This window comes from Mesocricetus auratus, unplaced genomic scaffold, assembly GCF_017639785.1.
Source record: "Mesocricetus auratus isolate SY011 unplaced genomic scaffold, BCM_Maur_2.0 Super-Scaffold_100676, whole genome shotgun sequence".
In the NCBI taxonomy this organism is placed as follows: domain Eukaryota; kingdom Metazoa; phylum Chordata; class Mammalia; order Rodentia; family Cricetidae; genus Mesocricetus; species Mesocricetus auratus.
In genome coordinates, this window is record NW_024429266.1 from 31,976,544 (window position 1) to 31,999,242 (window position 22,699).

Below are 22,699 nucleotides of genomic sequence, written 5' to 3' on the forward strand. Positions count from 1 at the left end.
TAACCAGATGGAAAAGAAGCAGCATTCAGAGTAACGATAATAAAACCATGAGACTAAAAGTAGATTGAGAAAGATGGGTTAATATAAGTTATAGGAGTTGTCATCCAAGCTTTTATAATTAATAAGTCTCCATGTCATGTTTTGCGAGTAGGCAGGCAGGACAAGAAGTCCAACAAGAGATATTCTCCAGTTCTCACCCTTCCTGAGGGCTATTTGAAGCTGATAGTTTCTAGAGTGGGAGACTTATTTTTGAGGGTGTGACCACTGGTATAATTTCCATGTTCCAGGCAATGGTCTCACACTCATGCACATATGGGCTGTACTGACTGGATTTAGTAAGTTATTTTAAAAAAAAGAAGAAATGAAGTTGAGATGGGGCTGTGTTGGGAAAGTTATGAGTCATCAAACATTAATCAGTTCTACTCCCCATGTAACACCTCTGTGATGCATATCAAACATCATCCTAAGTCATGTATGTCACGTATTCCCCATAGTATGGGTTACTTATTAACTAAGCCTGCTTCTTTAGGATGAAGAGCCATCCCTGATTCAGAAACATTTATGAGTAGAGACCTTTATTTAGTGGTCCTGAGACTCTACCTCAGGCCCTCCATGTGTGTACAGCTGGCATTAGAAAGTACAATTGGCTTGTCTCTACAACTATTTTGAACCTCCTCTCCTTTCCCTCCCCCCACATAACTACCAAACATGTGGTATTAGTTTCTATAGGACATAGAGTATGCATCTATGCTGCTGTAATACAGTTATAGTTTTTAGGAAGCATGGTTTCTAGGTCCTAGAAATGAGCCTAGAGTGTATGTGTGTGGAATGTACAGATGCTAAATAAATGGGGAGGGGAGATGGAACAGGACATACTAATGAGTAAAATCATGATACGAAAAGACTATGAGTGTGTTGTGCGTGTGTGCGTGCGTTTGTGTGTGTGTGTGTGTGTGCATGTGTATGTGCGACCCTAAAGGAAAAAAAAGCAAGAACCCCAAACCAGGTAGTCTCCATTAATTTAGACACCCAGTCACTCTATGAAATAGCCTGAGACTCCTAAGTCTTCACATTTCCTTGAATGTTCTAGTGAGAAGCTAGCTCCATGAGGGAGGGCAGACACGAAGCAGCTCTATTTGCAGGTCTCTTTCTGTTGGTGTGCCCTCATCTAAGTCTCTCTTAGCTCTCAGCCTTGAAAGCCTCCCTAAGGTCACATGCTCAGTACTGGAAAGGCAGGATGGGGTGGTGGTTCCAGACCCTCACATATTCCGCTTGTCACATGAAGGGAGCCCTGCTGAACTGGGTTCCTGCAAACCCAGAGGACACTCGTAAGACTGAAGAAGAATGAGGTGGAGGGAAGAGGATCAGAGGCAGAGGAAGCTCAGTCCTTGGTCAGCTTGTGGGGCAATGACTGGCAGGAGAGTCTCTGCCTGCCCAACTGGGGCTCTTTTCAAGCCATTGCTACTCCTTTTGGATGCTCAGGGGGTCAGCTCATCAGGAACAGAAGCAGCAAACACCCTACCAGATAATGCAACCTGCCAACTGCACGACAGCCCTTGGAAGCAAATATGCCTCCCTTTCAACTTCAGGTACTTAAAGTGCGCGGTAGAGTTGTGTTTGTGTTGCCATGGTGATAAAAGCAGACCATTGGAGCCTTATAGCAAAAAAACAGGAAGACTTTGGAGGTCTTAAGGATCTCTGCAGTCTAGTGTGAGGAGTAATTCCCATAGCCACAGAAGAATTAATGGGGTCTCTGCGAATAAAGCCTGGTAAGCACTTTGCATTCATGGTCACTGAGCAGGGATACCTGTGAGCTGGCAGGAGCAACAGCATCCTAGTAAGTACAGACCAAGTTGGCAAAGACCCATGATTGACAGCTCCATCGGGGCCAGAGGAGGACACACAAGTTGGGACAGGATCTGCAGACCTAACACACATCCTGGCAACCCAGATTCCTTGACCACAAACAGTCCTCACAACTATTTTCCTCCTACTTAAACAAATTTTGTTTCCCAGATAACAAGGGACATTGTTTATGGCAAAAGAATGCAATAACTTAGGCAATAGGAAACCCAGTGGCTTGGAGAAGCTGAAGTAGGTTGGTTCTCTGGGAGGGAGGAGGGGTGGACCAGATGAACTATCATCCCCTTGGACTAGCCTTTGACTACATAGCTACCTAGACAGGCATCCTATCTCTCCAGTGTCTTACACACCTTTCCTGTGTCTTACATGGCCTCAGAGTTAGTACAGACTATAGGGTTGGAATCCCAGCTTGACCTTATTAGCTGTGACCTTAAGTAGGTAACTTAATACTTCTGTTCCAGAGAAACCCCACATCAGGAGAGTAGGGATTTTGATAGCTACCCTAGAGGCAGGATAATAATAACAGTGGTTAACATACCCGGCATCTAGAACAATGCCTGGCATATTATAAACTTTAAGTATAGGCTTGCTAGTGAAGCCTCATTAATCAAGCTAGACCTGATTGGTGAAGAAGCTTGTAAGAGGGGTGAAAGAAGTAATGTTTTTTGCATTGCCCTATCTTTGAGGGGTCTGCAAGGATAGTCTCTTATGCAACAGTTGACTTCTAAAACCTACTATGATGCAAATGTAATTCAACTTAACAGAAAGTATGTCTTGGATTAGATGAGTCACACTTCTAGACGTTGGCCATATTGATTTAAAAGGCCTCAAAAATATGGTGTATACATGGTTTTCACACAAGGGCAGGACTGCCATGTAGAGTGGAATTGGTGTATCCTGTATAAAGGTGCCTGGTGGAGAGGTGAAAAACATCAAGTCAGTCCATGCTCTACTTCCCAAGCTGTGCTTGCAGGTATGGGGTTATGACTGCCCTCCGGAAAGACCTGTCTTTTTGTAATTTTCATTATGGCATCCTTGGCACCCTCAGCAGTATTTAGCTTTTGTGAGGGCCACAAGCAATGGGGGGAAGGAGGGTCAAGACATTTAACACAGAAGAAAAGTATGGATTAAAACCTAAGGCAACAAAGAAGCCTGAGTCTGTGTTTGGTGTTTGTAGTTTGAGTAAAACAATTCCTTGCTTTGTTCTCAATCTCACAATTTGCTGTCCTTTTTCTTCTCCCCTTATGTAGCCTTTGTTCAGGTTCCTACATCAAACCACTTGGCTCATAACAGAAATAGCATGTGGTTTCAACATATTTACTCATTTTTTTTCCTGTGAGCAGAAATCCATTTGCTAATGTAGAAAGTAGAAAAGGCAGAAAGGCCTTTAGTCTGTCCTCAGTTTATGTCAGGCTGATTTTGACAGCCCAGCTGCAATGTTTATCAGAGGCATTTGGTAAAACCATCACATTCCCAGTGGCACTGCACAGAGGGGATGGTGGTAAAGGCTCTAACCTAGCCCTTAGTCAGAGGACAAGTTGAGTGTGACTATGGGAACTGTAAAAGTTAAAGCCTGGGCCCAGGTTTCCTCAAGCTGACCATGTTGGTCACAGCTAATATTTACACAGAAGCTGGTCTTTCAAGCTGCTATGTGTGTGCATGTCTTTGGAATTCCTGTGTGTGGTTAGTGTGGAATTAACTACTTCAACAGAAAAGAAAAGTAAATGAGCCCAAAGCTCTAAGATTTGGGCTTTAGCTCTAGCTGTATAAGGTTATTAAAGGCATGAGTTTTTTGTAATTATCTACCTTGGCAAGCTTGAATCCCTAGCTCAAAAAAAATGGAGCTAAGGCTGAGGATGGTAGCCTACATCTGTAGCCCCTGAAAATAAGAAACTAAAGCAGAAAGGCTGCTGTGTGTTTGAGGCTATCCAGAGTTATGTAGTAAGTTCTAGATAATTTTGAGCTACAGAGTGATACCTTGCCTCAACTACACACACACACACACACACACACACACACACACACACACACACAGATACTTTCTAACATGGGGATTAGTATCTGTAAGATAAGTTATAGGAGATTTTGTCACATGCAGACAGCTGACAATTCAACTAAGATTCACTAAGCACCTGCTTATGTGCCAGGCACTAAGATCTGCTATCCACAGAGGGAAATTGCTCCTGTGTGAGCTCAGCCAATGATGTCTAAAATCAGGAAGTTGTATTCCATTATCACTATGGTCCTTTTCAATTTTAGAACTCTTTTTATTCTGTTCTTATCTAAGGGAATAATAGAATTTTAGAGGGAGGAACTGTGGGGAAGACAGAAGAAATATGCATACAAAACGCATATGGACAGGAAAGAAGTCACTAAGAGACATGCCTATCATAGGAGAAGTATCTCGGGAAATGTTTGGTCCTGTTGATAGCCTACCACGAGCTCTCTGCACTGAAAGCTTCCATAGAAACGCAGAGATTCCGTAGAAGGGGGGAAATGCCAACCAGACTTCTTCATAACAGAGTTTGAAAGTTTATGGGTCTACTTCAAATTAGCAAGATAAGTATTTGCTTTCCAGGCTTTTGCCAAGAGAATATATCCTCAGACTGCCTGCTGTCCAAGTCTAATTAAAGACTCCGAGGGAAGAAATAGTGCTCGAGTAATTGTCAGAAGGACATGCAATCTACTCATTCCTCTCTATATCACTAGTCCTCAAATTATATCTGGTCTTGTTAAAACATAGATTACTGGCCCCACCTGTGGTGTTTCTGATTCAATAGGCCTATTCAACAGGAAAATTTGCATTTCTAATAAGTTCCCAAGAGCTACTGATGTTGCAAGTTTGGGGTTATGTGTGAGAAGAACTGGGCTAAGAACATCAAGTGTATTAGCAGATCAAGTCTAAACGAAGAGAGGCTTCCTCGGAGCATGTGGTTTTGAACTCCAGTCGTTAAGGCACCCTATTGAATTCCCTGCTGACACCATGTCCTTCTCTGGCATTGAGCAATAATACAAGTAACAATCTTAAGAAATCTCTGGCATCTCTACATTTTGAAATTGTTGAGAGTGTCAACTCCTACGTCTCCCAATGTCCTTTTATTAGAATGCCAAGAATGAAATCTTTGTCAGTTCTCAGAGCAGGAGAAATGATTTTTCCCCCCCAGAACAATGTGGCTGTTGGTTTCTTTCAGTTTATATGACTTCATTTAGCAACTGGATTTCTAAGACCAGCAAGTAGCCTGGTTTTAATAAATAGCACAAACCTCATGGCACATAGTTTAGGATTTGTCCTGTAATTTGTTTTTATTCAATCTTTCTCTTCTACAGATTTTCTCAAATCCTTCCTAGAATAAGGGGGGGGGGGGGGGGAGTAAATCAACCCATAAATAATAAAATGAATAATGGCAAAGAGTATGTGCACAAGTTCTAGGGAGGCAAGAAATAATTGAGAACCAGAAGTTAGTGGCAGTAAACACGTGGTTTTGTCTGTTTTGGTATGGCAGGTGACAAAAGTGACTTACCCAGGATCCACCAGCTATACGCTGTAGACCTGGCACTGCAGCGTAACTCTTCCTGCTCTAGTAATGGAGCCCTTTTGGCTCCTCTTTCCTGCTTGCCATGAATAAAGCCTCAAGATAACTGGGCTCCTGCCTTGGTGTGAAGTATCAGGGTATGCAACCTGAGGAATCAATAAAATGAGTTTGCTTCAAGCCTAGTCATTCCTGCTCCCAAAGGAAAGGGCAGGGGTTCAGCACGGATGTGTAAAAATGTGGCAAGGTGGCCTGAGTCATTAATAAAGAATGGTTTCAAGTCGGGAGGGAGATGAGAATCCCTCCTCCTTCTCAGCAGACATTCTAGCCATAATTAAATGGACACCAGCAGGGCAAGCACGGTGAGATTTTTATAGAATACCAAAAGAAAGTGATGCTGTAGTACACTCAGGGTGGAGACCACAGGGCCTGGAGAGTGGTATTGTTTACATGCTCCCTGTTTTAGGGCTTAAATCGGGAGGGCAGGGGAGGCCAGCTATGTGACAGACTCGGGGGCTGGATGGCATGCTCTTTCAGGGACAGATCTTCAGAGGACATTCCAGCTCTGTCAGCACAGGGGAGAATTATTCTCATTATTTCATTTCCAATAGAATATACCCTAAAGCTTTTAACCCTTCTAGTGCAGGTTCAGTGCTGATTACCTCTGAGTCCCAATGAGGACCCACCAGTCATCTGGAATCAACCTTGACCTTGCTGGGTGGAAGGCGTAAACTGGAGTGGGCCCTGGGTGGGGAGGTGAGGATGGTGGCAACTCCCCTCTCCTGGATGCTTTCTCCTAATGAATTCTTCAAGCAGCACCCAGAAAAGGAGATGGGTTGAGGCAGACCCAGCCTCTAACCAGCTGCATTAATCACACGGCATCCCTTCCGCCCAGCTGAGATGGATGGCCCTTCAGTAGCCAGTGCTCAGGTGCCTTCTAATAATAAGCTTAATTCAGCACTTCTCGATTCACACACTCGCTCCCTCCTTTCCCGGTGAAGACTAGCCCCAGAAGCAGCATTTACATCAAAGACCTCAAAAGGCAGAAGGTGGGGTCGTGGGGGAGTCTGAGTTGGGAAAAGGTGACCCAAGGTCACAGTGATAAAGCCAGATAGTAGTGAATAAAAGCTCACGTCATTGCCTGATGTTATCTGGCTGCCCAGAGAGGAAAGGGAATTAGAGACAGACAGGCTGACTCCACTCTGCTCCAGTTTTTCCAGAACCTACATCTGGGCCCTCTGCTTCCTTTGTTGAAGTCCCACTTATCCTCAAAGAGCTGGCATTGTGTACCTCTCAGGAACTGATTCTGTTCTCTGTAGGACTTTTAAGAGTGACTCCTGTATACCCCCTACCTGTGTGCCTTAGATCCTGGGATTTCCTGGAACCATCTTTCTGTCATTCTGTGTTGCAGCAACAGATGATGTCATCACTTCCTAAGACCCAAATGATGTATGCAAGTGCCTGGGGGAGTAATTGGGCAGAAGTACAGAAAATGTGGAATTTGCCCCCAAGGGGTTGAAGATAGAGGGGAGAAGAAAACACACATAAATTGAACACCCAGAAAGAAGAGCCCGCAAAGCTATAATGAATGGACTGGCTTGTGTTTCTTCTTTTTCCTTTCTCTGGGGTACCAAAATGGAAGGAGTATGGGCAAAGGGTAAGATGGTGACATGGCAGGTGGTAGCAGACCTCATATCATAAAGAATTATCTGGAAGTGAGTAGCCATCCCAAGAAAAGTGATAGAGCCAGAGAAATGGTGAATTCCGGCTCTTACATTTATTTGAAGTCTGACTTCTGGGAAGTTATTTAACCTTTCTGATTTTCAATTTTCTCTTCTGTAAAATGGATCTGATAATATCTATCTCCATGTTGAGAGATTTGTTTGCCTGAAGGAAGTCAAGTGTCTAGCACTGTATTTGGGTCAACACTAACACTATTGGTGAATTCATGCATTTACTTGTTTGTTTGACAGACACACAGCAAGCGTCTACTGTGTATATCACACATTCTACTAGACCTAGCATACACCAGGTGTGAATAAGAAAGACAGAATCTTCTTCTGTGTAGACATGGCCCTGTGGGAAAAAGACACATGAATTGGTGATTTAAATTCCTTCTGTTACATTCAAGGGATGAGAGAAATACAGTCTGAGCTGTGGGAGGGCAAAGAAGATATTCCCACTTCATTTTTAAGATCTCTTTCCTTGGCATTGTTTTGTTTTGCTTTTCTCATTCCTTCTCTTTAAGGTTATCTGACAATTGATTTTTTCTTATTGTCAATAAATCTTCACTGATCTAAGGAATTGCCTATGATTTCATCTGCCCAACCAGCGAGCAGATTAACAATCTCATCTTTCAGGTGACTTTTTTTTTAACTCCCTGCCTGGGTGTCCACTTAGTTGTTCAAAACCAAACTTAACCCCTTCATGGCTCTGTGTCATTTCACCTAACTATTTATCACCAAGTTGGCAGCAGAGATTTAGTGTGGGAATGGTTTGGGCAAAGCTGTGGATCAAAATTCTCACTCGAGCTGAGGGATTCAAGAGAGAGGCAGATTGTATGCTCCTCACTCCATTCCCTCCTTTGTTCTTAAACAGACAATAATTTATTTGATGTGGACCAAGATTTATTTCATGGCTTACAGGACTGGAAATTTGGGGGGCAATAAAGATCTGTCAGACCATTCAGACCTGTCATCTTCTGAGTGGCTTCTTCTGGCACCAAGGTTTCCTTAACTGCCCAGATAAGTCTTCCAGATGACTGCCGGGCCCTCTGTCAAATGAAGCAGCCTGCTTTTCGCTAAAGAGGTTCAGCGTATGGCTCCGCATGCAAGAACAGCACTGGGTTTTAGAGAAGCCTGTATCTGGATGGATAAAGCCACCAACAGAATGTAAAGCATGAAAATGTGTGTGTACGCACAGACATGTTTGTATGTATGTATGTATGTATGTATGTATGTATGTATGTATGTATACAGCATGATCTTTGAAGCTAGTGTGATCTCCTCCACAGTCTGATTGGCATGGTCAAGGCAGGGGATGGAGGTAACAAGAAACAGTTTCAAGAGACCTAGAACTTGAAAGTATTTTTCTGTTATAAAATAGTTGGGACAAGTATCTTAACTTCTGCATGCCTTATCTGTAACTGAGCTCCTAGGGATAGCTATAGGCTGATAGGTTTCCTGGACGGGAACATTGACTCTGATGTGCTGCTCCAGGTTAGGTTGAGACCCAGACTTTACCTAAAATATCGCATTTGCTTGTCTTTGTCCCCATCCCTGCCTTGTTTCACTCCCTTCCCAGCTAGCTTCTCCTGAGACACTTTACTAAGTATCCTTTTCCTGGGGTCTGCTCTAGAGGGACATACCTGTGACACCTTGCAAATCTAGTAAGTTCTCAGGGTCTGTTAATGGAAGGCCCATCTATTCCCTTTCTTTCTGTATCTCCAGAGTTTACAATTTCTATCCTGTATTCTTATAGATTGTAGAGAATTATTGAAGCTGAGTGGTTTGAGATCATATATATGCCAGACTTGTAACTGGTTCAAGTGACAAAGCAATTTCATGTCAGATGATGGCTACCTCCTTCAGTTCCTGTAAGCCTAAAAGAAAACCCTGGCATAAAGGAATTCCTTGCAATTCAATGAAACCTGTGCTCACAATGTACTTGGAAGAGTAAGAAATGAGTAACTTTAGAGCAAAAGTAAAGACTGTAAAACTTTCTCCAGAATAAGACCAAGGGGCAGAACTCAACCCTCCCCCAAGGAAGCTCACCTTGCCTACCCCTGACTCTGATCATCTGTTGTCCTCTGTGCAGCATTATATGATCCGTAAGGAGATGCCACTCATCTGATGGATGACTCCTTTTTACAAAGCACACTGTTTTGCAGTAGTCTATGATGGTATCTGGAAGAGGTAAGGTAGGTGTTATATCATATAATGTAATGAAAGGTGTATCACAGGGAAAGTCCATTAGTCATGGAGTTGTACACACTAGGTTCAAGCCCAGGTCTGCCTGATCTGTAGGGCAAGCTGGTAAAGTTTATCTAACTTCCATGCACTTCAACTTCTCCATTTTTAAAATTTATTTATTCTATGTGTATCTATAATGCATATTTGTATGTTTGTGTACATACATATGCATGTGCATGCATAGGTATGTGGAGGTCAGTCATTGGCTTGGATGATGATGATGATGATGATTTTAAAAGCATCTCCCTGAACCTGGAGTTCACCGACTCAGTTAGGCTAGCTGGCCAGTTGGGGGTTCACTTCTCCGTGCCTCCCCTGTCCTTAGACTGCAGGTGTGAACCACCATGCTCCAGCCTTTTACATGCATTCTGGGGAATTTGACCTCAGGTCCTCATACTTTCAAGGCAACAATTTGATCAAATAGGCCATTCTGTAGTCCTCATCTATAAAATTGAGGTAGCACTGATTGCTATATGAAGTTTCCCTGAGGATTAATGGGGTCAGGTATTTAAAGGAACCATGAACATTTCCATCACAGCCCTTAACTGATCTATCAATTGTTATTGAGCTTGGTCAGTTCTGTGGTCAGAGAAGACAGAAAATGTTCTGGGATGAAAGGTACTGTGGTCTACTGTGAACACTCCCAAGGGGCTTCACTATCTGCACAAATGTTTCCTTAGATTGCAGTTCACCCTGGAAACCCTGCAGGGTTTTAGAGGCCTTTGTCATTCCAATTTCTATTCTCTAATAAGTGACTACAATCATTGGTTTCCTGATAACCCACTTTGCTTAGGAAGTTTGGCATATGATCAAAGTGGCACTGCAAACCAATGGGCAAAGATAAATCACCTGGTAGATGGCATTGAGAAAACAGCAGATTTCATGTACTGACCCGACTTCTAAATTTGCTGAAGTTACCTTTGAAAAGGAAAAGAAAGAGAGAACTGGGTTCCTTCAGATGAAGTTATAATCATGGACAGATCAAAGAAATAAATGCAGTGGCCAGTAGAAGGCTAATAGAAAAAAATACAATAACAAATTTTTGACCTCGGGATCAGGGATGTCTTCTTAAACAAAACCTTGAAAGCATAAGAGATAAGGTGAAAAGTCAGAACTTTAATTGGAGATTAAGTCTCATGGACAATGCTGGCAGGTGATGTCAGCAGAAAAACTTCATTTTAATGTACAAAACTGGCAAGAGACTCATATATAGAATAAGCAGTTTCTGTAAGTCAGCAAGCAAAGACAGTAGGGTTTATAGAAACAGTGGCTAAAAGTTAAGAACAGGAGATAAAGAGAAGATTCAAACCCAAAGCCTTATAAGTCCCAGAAAAGCAAATTCGTTAGGAACCACAATGTAAAAAGCAAAACAATAAGGTACCAATTTAAGCTTGGGGAAGTAGCAGCAGCATGAAGGCTGGAAGATGCCACATGTTGGCAGGAATCCGATACATAGGAACCGGCAGGCCTACAAGCAGGAGTCCCCTTCTGTGTAGTGCAGCTGTTCCAGAGAGCAACACACTTTCAGCTCCTGTGCAAACAACCTGAGACCCAACAACCCTCCCCCTGCACCCAAGAAACCTTCCCATAGTCTGCAAGAGCCCACAGGGGCTGTTTCTCAAAGTACTGTCTTCTGGGAAGTTTGAAGATTCTAAGTGTCTCTGGGAAATGCGTAGACCTAATATGGCCCAGACACCTCCAAACTGGAAGTGGTATATGATAGATGTACCTAAAGTAACACAGACAGAGCTTCCAAAGTATGCTCAGCAGGAAAAGGAAGAATTGAATGGTGAGAAAACACAAAGCGGTTACGTATGTATGTATGTATGTATGTATGTATGTATGTATGTATGTATGTATATTTATGTCTATAAAACACATCAGCACCTTTCCCTATGGAGATAAGAAAAGGGAAGGAGTGTGAAGATAAACAGCAATAATTGGAAAAGGAAGGAAAATATAGACATTAGGAATGTGGTTCATGTTTTCTTGGTTTGCTGAGGTGCTGAAGATACATTGTTGTGACAGTCTTTGGTAGAAGGGATGGCGACTTCATGAAACCATAGCAGAACACAATAGTGGTATAATCCGGGGTATCGTTTCCAGAAAGTACCTCATAGAAGTCCCTTTGGGGTTGACATACTCTTTGCAGGTTTAGAGACAAGCTTCTGCCATTGGCCAGGAGTAGAGTGTCTAGGGACTGACCTGTGTTAACTGATGCATGTGAAACAGGTGGATGTCAGAGGACCACCTGGTCTCAATAGCAAGGAATTGTCACACACCCGGAACACTAAAAGCTGTCTGATTAGTGCATTCTCTCCCTGTAGTCAAACTACACAGGAAGCCGAGTCCTAATCAGAAGGTTCCTTTGATGGGGATAGAGATAAAGCAAAATGAATTTAAATGATCTTAAAAGCAGTCAGTTCACCGGAAGACATTGATGGATTGTCCCAGGATAGTCTTGCTGATGGGATCATAATGGTAGGATGATATACCTGCTCTACTGTGGACACACATATATAAAACAGCAAATTAAATTCAGCTGGGTAAAAGTAGGGCCTGCACAATTCTGAACACAAGCAGGAGCCCGATTCCAGACAAATAATATAACCAGCCACCTCAGGAAAAAAACATCTCAGAACAAACCTGCCCAGGTCCCCCGCAGGCTGTCGGGAATAAATGGGTAAATGGAAGAAAAGCTTCTCACACCTGGCAGGGTTGAATTTTACCAGAGCCTCCTGAGCCTGGAAATCAGCCAAGGTTAAGAAATCCCCTCAACCTTTTGTGTTTCAGAAAATGGCTGACTACAGAGAACAGCTTCCCTCCCTTGACTTGTAACTCAGAAAGGCACTGTTTGTTTACCTACCCAAGGCCACAGGGACCCTCCAAGGTCGCATCTGTTGTCTCGTGATCAGAGGAGTTGCTCCTCAGGTCTGATCTATCCAGACAAGACACTTACTGACTAAACCTGTGTGAAGTGTCTTTTCCCCGCATCCCGAACTGTGGTCAGTGTCCACCTTCTCTTTAACAGCCCGTCCTGAGCCTGAGTGCAAGCTGGCCCCAGGGTCAACACTCTCAGACCATCTGCTCCTCCACAGCAGCTTCTCACTGTACTTCCTCTCACTCAGTGCTCCCTCTTCCGTGTGAGGTCAGGTGCTGCAGTATGCCATTTTTAATTCCCCTCTGAGGGTACCACAGGACTTGACCTGTGTGCTCTCTGTTGGCTGGAACCCTGACTTGGTGAATTCTCTTGCCTGCTCTTGGACAGACCCCCTTGATGTTTCAGGGAAGAGTCCTTCCTTTGCTTTCCCGTTTCCTGTTGACTAACTTAACCTATTCCTTCCTCCAAGAAGAAAGTACCCTTACTTTGATTGCTCAGGTCTGCGGCTGTCTGGGAGATGATTCTTTGTCTTTCAGTGTGGGATGGTGTCCCTAGATACCCTAACCTGTGCTTTTTTTGCTCTTCTAGACACTTGGCCTAGTCTCCATGTTCTGTACTCCTGTTTTTCTTGACCCATGTTTCTTCCCTTTCCCTCATCCTGACCCTTCAAGAAGTTAATTAATTGGTTCACTGACTACACAAGTTTGCACAGAACAGTGTTTGATTGCTGGGGATTCTTTCAGGCCCTGGGAACCCACAGATACAATGTCTCTGCCACCTAGAAGCTCACAGGAAGCAGAGGAGACAGACACATTAAGTAATATAGCACAACATGATCAATCTGGTAATAGAGATATGAAAGAAAAATGCCATGCTGTGGATTGAATTTAAATCAATAGAGGAGGGGAACAAAGTATTCACAAGTCCCAATTGAAAGTGTGTCATGTTTTATATCAAATACTCAAGCTCCCTCAGGGCTCTTTAAATGAGATATTCTTTAGAGGTCACAAATAGGATAATAAGGTTCTTAATCTTTAGTCACCTGCTTCTGAATCTTCCTAGGAAGGGGTTTGACAAACACAATCTTCATTTTGGAAAAGCAGTCACTAAATAGGGTTCTGGAGAAGGAGCATTGGCCTGGACTCCCTTGCAATCTTCTCTAGCCATTCAAGTCCCTCCTTCTAGGTTTCAGGGCTGAGGCTGACCTTTGTGTCCCGTCCCCTGATTTGTCACGCAACTACAGGAACAGCGAAAGGTGGCCGCCGAGGCTCTGGATGATCCACATGGTTTTGCTCAGATCTGCTCTTTCCTTTGGCACATCTGATGGCTGTCATAGGAACTCATCTGGATTGCCGAGGAAATGCTAGTAGTGGGAACAGGCCTTCTCTTTCAGAAGTGTCCTACAGGGACAGTCAGGCACCAGTACCTGGGTTAGGTCTCTATTCCATCAGTCAAAGAGTAGGTCCACAGGCACTGGATTTTTCTATTTCTCTCAGTGCCCTACTATGGGCTTCTGGTCTGTGAACCTGTAACAGTGGCCACACCCCTTTGGGTGTGGCTTCAGGCAAACGGAAATAGAAGGAGGTAAATTTGGGGTATGGCTTTCCTTCCCTCAGTCTTTCTGGTGGGTTAGCCAATGCTGTAGGAAGGGCAGGGAAACAGTCCCGTGGTTCTTTGTATTTTTCTGTGTAATTGTTCCCTAATAAACACCCATTTATCTTTGGTTTAGCGAAGTCATTACAACCTTGCTGTCACCCTACTACTGGCATCCATAGATTATCATTTTCAATTAGGAAAAAAAAACTTCCTTAAGGTATAAAATGACATAACAGTTTATACATGTAGACCTTTCAGCCTTGATAAATATACCCTTAATCTTTCTGCAATACCTGTAAACTCCCAAACTACTTATGGATGAGAGGAGGCCTGAAAGACAGACGATAATCAGATAGTATGGAAATATAAATTCTTCCTTGCCCCCTGAAGGTATGCTCTGTGACTTTAAATTTTAATTGATATTTGTAGATGTGATTCCTGTCATTTTGTCAATGAATACGCCGATATTTTGTGTCCCTAGCACTATGTTAGGTGCCGGGGTATCTATAAGAAGGGCCAACAGGATGCTTGGAACTTAAGTCTGAAAATGCAACATGTTCTTTGTCTTCTAGCAGATGCTTCACCCCAAATTTAGGTCCTAAATCAGGCTGATGCTCTATCAGTCTCTTAAAGTACTGTCCCCTTCCTCTCTCAGGACAGCAAGGCCAGGAAGGCTGGCTCTCAATCAGGCCTTTTGCAAACCCCACCTAAACAAAATCTTCATGTGATTGCCCCTTATAAAGATAATCATGACATTGCCTCTGTTTGAGTTAATTTATCACACTTCATATTCCTACTATCTTCTCCATAGATATTTTACAGTATTCTGAGACGGTACATGATTTAGGAAAACATGAATCCAGTCAGATTCTTGTCCCAGCATTTACTAGCTATGTGGTTTCAGGCACTCTGTTAAGCCTTGGTTTCCTTATCTGTAAATGGGGGACTGCTGCTGCTATTGTGGATAACATACATAGAAATATTCAACCAACTTTACCTTTGAAATATTGCTTCTTTGTTATTTGTCTCCTTAAACAACTGAGTATACTCCATCAAACCCCTATTGTTGTCAAATTGGAATGTGGTAGAAAGAAAGAGGAATGTAGAATAGAAAATACAATCCCTGTGGAGACTAGGGAGAAAGGCTGGAAGGGTGCTGGAGCTGAGATGCTGCCACGGTGCTGGCTGTGGAAATCTGGGCATTCTTGCCAGGACAGAGAGGGCTCCTTCTAATTTTTCCTGCTGTGCCCTCTCTTAACGCTTTTTGGCAGAAGTCTGTCATCTCCTAGGCATCTGCCTCATGACTTTATTCCTTGATCACCTCCCTTATCCTTTCCAGATCTCGTCACCATCTCAGGTTGTTTTAAACTGCCAAAGCACTTGAAGACATTTTTCTAGTGTCCCTTCCTAAAGTCCCAAATCCTGACTGTCCTGACACTTGCCAGGGCACTCACTTAGCTCACAGACCTGGGAAGCTCCTTTGGTGGCCATACTGCTACCAAGACCTTCCCACACCATTCCTTTCCACAAATATCCCTCCTTGGGATCTGCTGCCCCCAACAAAGGGAAACTTTGTCATAGGGCTCCTCAGGACAACCCTGGCTCCTTTTTTTCCATCTCCTCCATGAACACACCAAGGCAACTCAGCATTTGGGTCCTCCTGTACAGTATAGTAGCTATAAATTTTGAGTTGGGACAGGAAAGGCAGACCTAGGGATGCCTCGGTGACATTTAGGATTCCAAGTACCATCCTGACAGAGGCAATAGTTCCATACCTGGAGAGGTTGGGCCTGAGGCTTCTTTTCAAGGGCTTAACTGAAGTCCAGAGTTACATGTCCCTGGGCTTTCTAGATGTGGTTAGAACCACAATGTGTGAATCTCTGTGTTCATGACAGAACTGGAGGCATAGCTCAGTAGTATAGCATGGGCTTAAGCTGCCCTAACCTAACAAGGTCCTAGCTTAGAAACTGAAACCTAGCCTAGGACAGCCTCCTCACTGAGTTGCTATGTCTCCTGACCATTCTGGACTTGAGCATCTCCCAATGCATACAGGAGCTGGCAATGAACAATAGCACGGAGAGTGGGTTTCTCTGAAACGCCATATGGTACTAAATGGAGGCATAAAACAAAGCTGGAAACTTAAACACTCTGATTTACAGCCTGTATTACAAACAGTACCATAGCACCTTCAATTGGGTTTCTAAAATATCATAGTTCATGTATATTTAGATTTTAATTTACATACTAGATAACTCTCTAAAGTCTTTGCTTACCAGATAGTTAGCCAATTTCCATTCTCAATGCTTGAAGTTTCAAAAGCCATGCTGTAGGACAGATATACATCAGGTTTTTTCACCTGAAGCAGGCTATGGTAATTTTAGAAAGATTTGAAGAATGATATATGGATAGACTTTGCTTTTGCAATGTGTGACTAAGAGCCTGCTAGACTCCTCATGTGGTCCAATTGGCTTCCAGATTAGTTAACTCTCCATATAGAACCCTAAGAAGCATTTTGGGATTCCCAGGGTTCTGTTCTGTAGTGCTGTCTGAGAGAGGCAAATTTCTCAGGATCACTTTGTCCTTCACCCTGACCTGTAATCGCTGTCAAAGCATCTCTCTTGCAGTCTGGTCCTACCCATGAGGTCCCCACCTGCCTTTGCAAGTCTGAATCACCTGAGAGTCACTGCACTAAATGCTTCCTTGGAAAAGAGTCATTGTCCCTTAGTCCTCTCCAAGTACCTTTACATACTATTTGTTGGCAAGTGATGGTAGGTGTGCTGGGGGAGTCAAGCCATGGCAATGGGCCACCTCTCTGAATTTGACCTTTACGGATTTGGAGTTCTGTGTAGATTTCTTCATGGGAGTGTTGAGAGCTAAAAGGCATCAGCCCCTCAGCAGAGTCAAGGAGAGGTGAGTTCCTTGGGGGGCCCCAGGTGACTCCAGCAGCCAGGCGTCTGCTCATTGTACATGCCCATGTGAAAGGACAGTTCAGGAAGCAGGGTCCCTCAGCGTGAGGGCCATGGAAAGCAAGACAGTGTTGAGCGCTGGGGAAAGAGTGGTCTAGTCCCACTTCGTCTCTCTGTGTAACCACAGAAAAGCTACCTCGGCTCAGTTTCTTAGTCTACAAAAGGTTGGAAAAGGTTACTTCATACATGCCATCCTATTATTCTGTTTTTTAACTGCCAGTCACTAACTAATATGTGAAGGAAGGAATGTCTGCTCATCCCACCACCTCAAATATAAACTCCTTTCTTCCCTTCTTCCTGCCTTTTCCCTGCAGTACCAGAACCCTTCCATGGCCTGGGAACCTGCAAATTCTGAGGCTACAGAATTAACTGTTTATGGTTATTATTGATATATTTTGTAGCCCTTGGGATCTAACCCAGGGTCTTGAACATGCTAGGCAAGCACTTTGCCACTAATTCAGTTACAGTCTCAACCCTGTTTTGTCCATTTTAGGTTAGAGAATTGACACCCAGAAAGATTTAGTGCTTGACCAAGATCATATAGCCAGTAAATAAGAGAGAACATGAACTCAAGCTTACAGGACGAAAAATCTTGACTTTATAATAATGTATTGACATTTCCCCTTAAATTTGTTTGGTTATTTAATCTGGAGGATTATTGCGGCTCAACCAACATTCCTTATGTTAAAATTATTGGGGTTGATTCCTTGTAGTCATTCAATTCATGCATCTGCATTCCTTCACTTAAGTTGAGTAAATTTTATGGAAATAGATCTGGACCCTGTTTGTGAATGTTTATTGCCCACTAATCAGAAGTGAGTTGCAATTAGACCAGAGTTAGAAAGTAATGGCATAGTAGTTACCACATAATTAAGGAGTAATAGCATGCGATTATATCTCTGGCCTTGAGATTTAAAGTGATATCATCAGAACCCACCTCCTACTAACAGAAACCAGGACTATGGATATGATACCAAGTCAGACATTATAGATCAAGTGGTCATAATTGGCTATTTTTGCCCTTTATCCATTGCTTTTCTAAGGGTCCTGGCCTTGACTGGGATGCACACTGGCAGTCACTTAGCTTTTTAGTTCCATGCCATTAAACTGCAGTTCTGTTCCATACAGGGAATCTCTGTCCCAACTGGCTAAGGGAAAACAGTTGTTTGCTTCTTTTTACCCTGCTGTCAGATACCCTCTCTTGCCCAAGGGTTTGGAGCATTGCTTTGCTAAGGAGAACTCTACAGTAAGCCACAGAATCATTGCTGACCTCAGGAAGTAGGAGCCTCAGTCTAGGTGGCCAGAATACACTAGCTTTGTTATCTGCCGAGGGACACAAACCCTTTCTGTCCCTTGAGGGAAACGTGGCCCTGGCAAAAGGCTGACACAGGTGCATGGATTCTTTGAGGCAGTATTTAAGGCAATGTCATTGATCTAACACTCTCTGGCTTTTTGCTCAGGCGTGTCTGGCACATGTACTGTGATTCATTTCAGAAGTTGAGGATTTGATTGGCCATGAACCCAATTTGCCTATTTAGTTTTCCACCTGGCTCTTTATTAGTGTTCAGCTATGCCTTGATGACCTCATTGTCCAGCTGGGCCATGTGACAGGAGGACTTCTATAAGTGAGTGGTCTCTATTTAAAAAAAGACTGCTGTTTTGAGATGCTAGTACAGTCCCTGTTAGTGACAGATGGCCCATTCCTCCATCTTCTATCACAACTTATGCTTCTATATCCACCTTTGATCATTAACTTTCCCAGCCATATCGCAGAATATGAACACGATCATGAATATGAGAACATTGCCTTTTTATATCGAAAGGGCTACAGGGAATATCCAATATTTACAGTAGTCTTTACCAGGCTGTGACACCTAAAACTCCATGCAGAGTCCAGCATCGGAATGGCCCCAGGACTTTGGCCTAGACAATCATGTATATGCCATAGAGCTATTTGACTTTCTGTTTCAGTTTTAAGAGACCAGAAAAGGCACCGAACTAACAAATAACTAAACTGATAGATTGGCTAGAACCAAGCTGAACAGACTCCTCATTTCATCAGACTTTAGCTTAATTGTGGGAAAACAAGTATCTCCACAGCTATTTTTGCAGCAGCAAAAAGAATGAACTAGCATTAGTCATAGAAGTACAGGCTTTAGAACATGGTTCTCGGGACATTGTCTGATCTGAACTCACCATATAATACACAAGGAAATAGAGCTCAGGGATACTGTGGCATCTGCTCTCAAATCCAACACTAGTCAGGGCAGAGGCAGAAGTATAAACATTGTGAAGGTCTGGGAACTAGTATAATCAGGCCCATTTTCCTCCCCTTCCTCTGGAGAGAAATGTAACAACAAGGCAGATCACTCCCAAGAACAGTGCCCACAGAGAGCTTGTGTGTTAGAATGGAAACCTTGGCTCCAGAATAAGAAAATATTCACTCCAAATCCTTTCTACCTTTAGTAGCCTGGGCTCTTCTAGAAGGAACTGAACCTTACCTATCCAGAAAATGGGAATACTAAAACCTACCTCATCATTTAAATGGGAAGAGAGCACAAAGGGGAAGCAAAGAGCTGTGTAACTGTGCAGCTGTGCAATCTCACAGAGTCAGAGTCCTGTCTGCTGAGAACTATTGAGCAGAATGGCAAGGGCATCTGAGAAATGACTTTAGGGGCTTGGGGGTTAATTCTGGCACAGAATTTCTCTCTCTGGCTTGTTAAGTCAATGGTAAGCAGTGTGGAGGAAGAATCTACAGAGCTCAGAGCCACGAGTTTGTACTTCTAACTTCTAATGTGGATGACCAGCTGATGAACACAAGACACCAAGCAAGTCCCCTGCTCATCTCTCTACATCTGTCTTCAGTCTAGCCTGCGTTCTGCTGCCAGATTCATCTTCCTGATTAAAGCCTTCTAATTTCTCCCCGTTGGTATTAATTCCAAACACTTAACTTGAATCCCCATTTATCATCATCTAAACCCATCCAATCTTTCCTACTTGCCCGCATCTGTGGTCCCTGCCAAACTCAGCTTTCCAGTGTCCCAGACGTACCCCTGGTATGCCTCTGGTGATGCTTCCGCCCTTTGGCTGTTGCCCCCTTCCCCAGATGCATGTACCTAAATTATCCTCTGCTTTCCTAACCTACTAAATGTCTCAGAAACAGCAACTACCTTACAGGGTTGTATAAAACATCTGCATGGGGTCTGATGTGAAATGTCTGCCATGTAAATTACTGGTTAATGTCTCTCAATTCCAGTCTCCCTGTCTGGCTCTCCCTTCCCATCTAGCACTTTTCTGCTCCTCCCCCCATGCCTTGTATCCATCATATTTTATTCCTGTTCCAAGCATTTAACAATCCCGAACATTCAACACACTTTGACTTGGGGATGTCCCAACTCTTCTACCATAATATCCATTTTGATGTTTATTGTTGTTTCTTTTCAAATAACCTCCAGCTTTTGAAGCCAAAAGGGTGACTTTTCTGCCCACTCAGACTGCAAAACCACACACCCAAGGTGCCAGAGAAAGTGACTGTCATGGGTGCTGGAATACAACAGAACTGAAATTGGGCCCTATTGGAGGGAACCTGAGTATGCATGAAAGGGCCTGAACAGCCCATCTCTGAGGTGAAGGTACAGGGTAATCCCTCATAGTGGCTCTCAGGACTCTGAGGAAAGGGCTTTCTTGTCTTGAAGGCTGCTGCTCCTTAGGGAACTGGTATAGTGGAATCCCCAGAGATCCCAGTGCTAGATTGCCTCAGCCAGGCCTGAATATGCCGCTGTTGCTGCAGAAGTGGGTTCAACTCTGAGCACAGCCTCCCCATGGGATTCACACCATGTTGTTTCTCACTCAGACTGTTTCAGTTGCTATGGAAAGCACCCCACTACTTCCAGCCTTCATCTCACCCCTGTCTGAGATTATTTCCCCACAAGAGGAAACTCTATGAAACCAAACAGGAACAGGTGATGGCAGGCTGCACCTGTAAAGCTGCAGCTTCTAGAAGCATCTTTGCACCTCCAACTTCCTTTCTAACACTCCCTGCATAATAATCTTGCCTCTGCTCTTTCCCTTCTGATGGGGTCATCCATTGCATTCCCAAAACTCCTACTCATACTGTCAGAGGCTAAGCATATCTGCTCCAAAAGAACCCTTAATTCTCACTCGTGAGCATCCCCATGGCAGTCCTCAGGCCTGGGGAAGAGAACACCTGGTAGATGGATGCACTTAAATGAAGTATGCACACTGACTATGTATTTTGCGGCATTGTATCTAGGTCCTTGTGCCAATGGGATGATACCACACACAGGGAAGCATTGCCCTCCTCAGTTAAAACCCTCCCTGTAAATGCTATCACGGCCATGCCCAGAGATGTGTCTCCTAGATGACTCTATATCAAGTTGGCAATCAAGAGAAACCATCACACTTGTAAAATTGACTCTCTGATGGTGTCATGCATGTGTAAAATATGTTTTAATCATATACACCCCTCATTTTACCTTCCTCCCACTTCTTCAGAACCCCTTCTTCTAGATGAGTTCCCCTCCAGCTTTCATTAATGACTGTAGTCTGTCTATATTTCCTTCCATACCATCTCTGTGTGAGGCAGGGCATGGTGTGAATCCTGTGGGGAGAGAGTTACACTAACTTCGGCAGTAACAGAAGGGTATGCAGGCCTAGCTCAGCCAGGCTGACACTGGGGCTTCTGGGAACATATTAAATTCTAGGAAACCTCTTATAGTAGGGGACCCAAAAGCTATGCTTATGATCTGATCCCTGGAACATGTGAAGACAATATTTTAAAAAATGGTCCTTGCTGATCTAAAGATCCCCAAATAAGATCAACAAGTGTTACTTGGGTGAACCTAAGTCCTATGGCAGGTGATAAAAGACAGAAAATAAGAGTCATTGATACAGTAGAGTTGAAGCCACATGAAGATCGAAGAGATTAGGGGATACAGCCAAAGGCAGGGGATGCCTAGAGCTATCAGCAGTTGGACGGAAAGGAATGACTCTCCCCTGAAGCCCTTACAGACATGCAAGAAAAATTAAAAATTAAAAAACCAAACCCAAACGAAAAACAATGTGATGTTTTAAGCCACATGTCTATGGTAACTTTTTTGTGGCAATGCTAGGAAAGCCAGACATAGTGGCATGCATCTGTAATGCTGGCACTTCTACAGGGAGATAGAGACAGAGCTGGCCCAGAAGCTTGTGGGCCAGCTAGGCTGGAGTACTTATCACAAGGGTAAAAATGTAAGAGAGACTGTGTCTTAACAAGAAGGCAGGTGAGAATGGTCTTGGAGAGTTGTCTTCTGACCTCCACACATATGGGTGTGTGCTTGTACACACACACACTTTAAAATTGTTCTTCAATGCCCTTGTCCCTTATAAAAGAAGCTACATGAGTTAAGGAAGGTTTATAAAGAACCTCTCATTGCTATTGCTCCAGAAATATCCATTAGTAACATGGGGTCAGAACCACTGGGTAGAAACACCTCCAAGTCTACAAACAGTGTCTATCAAAGTATGTTTATCATCTCCTTCCAGGCATAGTAAAAGCTGCTTACTTGGAAGTCATGGCAGGGACTCTGCTTCATACTTTGGGCAGGAAATTAAACCACATCACCAACTTCCCTGGTAATTCTGACATGGTCCATTTGCACTCATCTTCTAAGAAATGCTGTTGTAGATCAGCAAGGCAGTCATAGTTTTGCTGGAAGGCCATGTAAAGGATCTAAGTGGGAGGTAATGTTAACCTGTTTTGCATCATTATTAACCTTTCAGCTCAAATGAAGTGGGTTCAACTTGGGGGCTATAGAAATTCAGGAACATTGGGTGTGGAACTGGTGGCTGCTATGTGGAAGCTGAGCAACAAATGAGTTGCTTCAGGAT

The 22,699-nt window shown here is 43.5% G+C and overlaps 1 protein-coding gene across 5 annotated transcripts in view; it reads right to left on the minus strand.

The window, feature by feature from the left end:
• Nucleotides 1–22,699, minus strand: part of Tnr (tenascin R) — a 402,141-nt gene that overhangs the window by 262,971 nt on the left and 116,471 nt on the right. For 2 of the 5 annotated variants that reach the window (XM_021227883.2, XM_021227882.2), the window contains one exon: nt 9,167–9,298. The exons of the other annotated variants lie outside the window; for them this stretch is intronic. The gene's annotated coding sequence lies outside the window, so the exon portion shown is untranslated. The remainder of the gene's footprint in view (nt 1–9,166; nt 9,299–22,699) is intronic. 5 annotated transcript variants of the gene reach the window in all.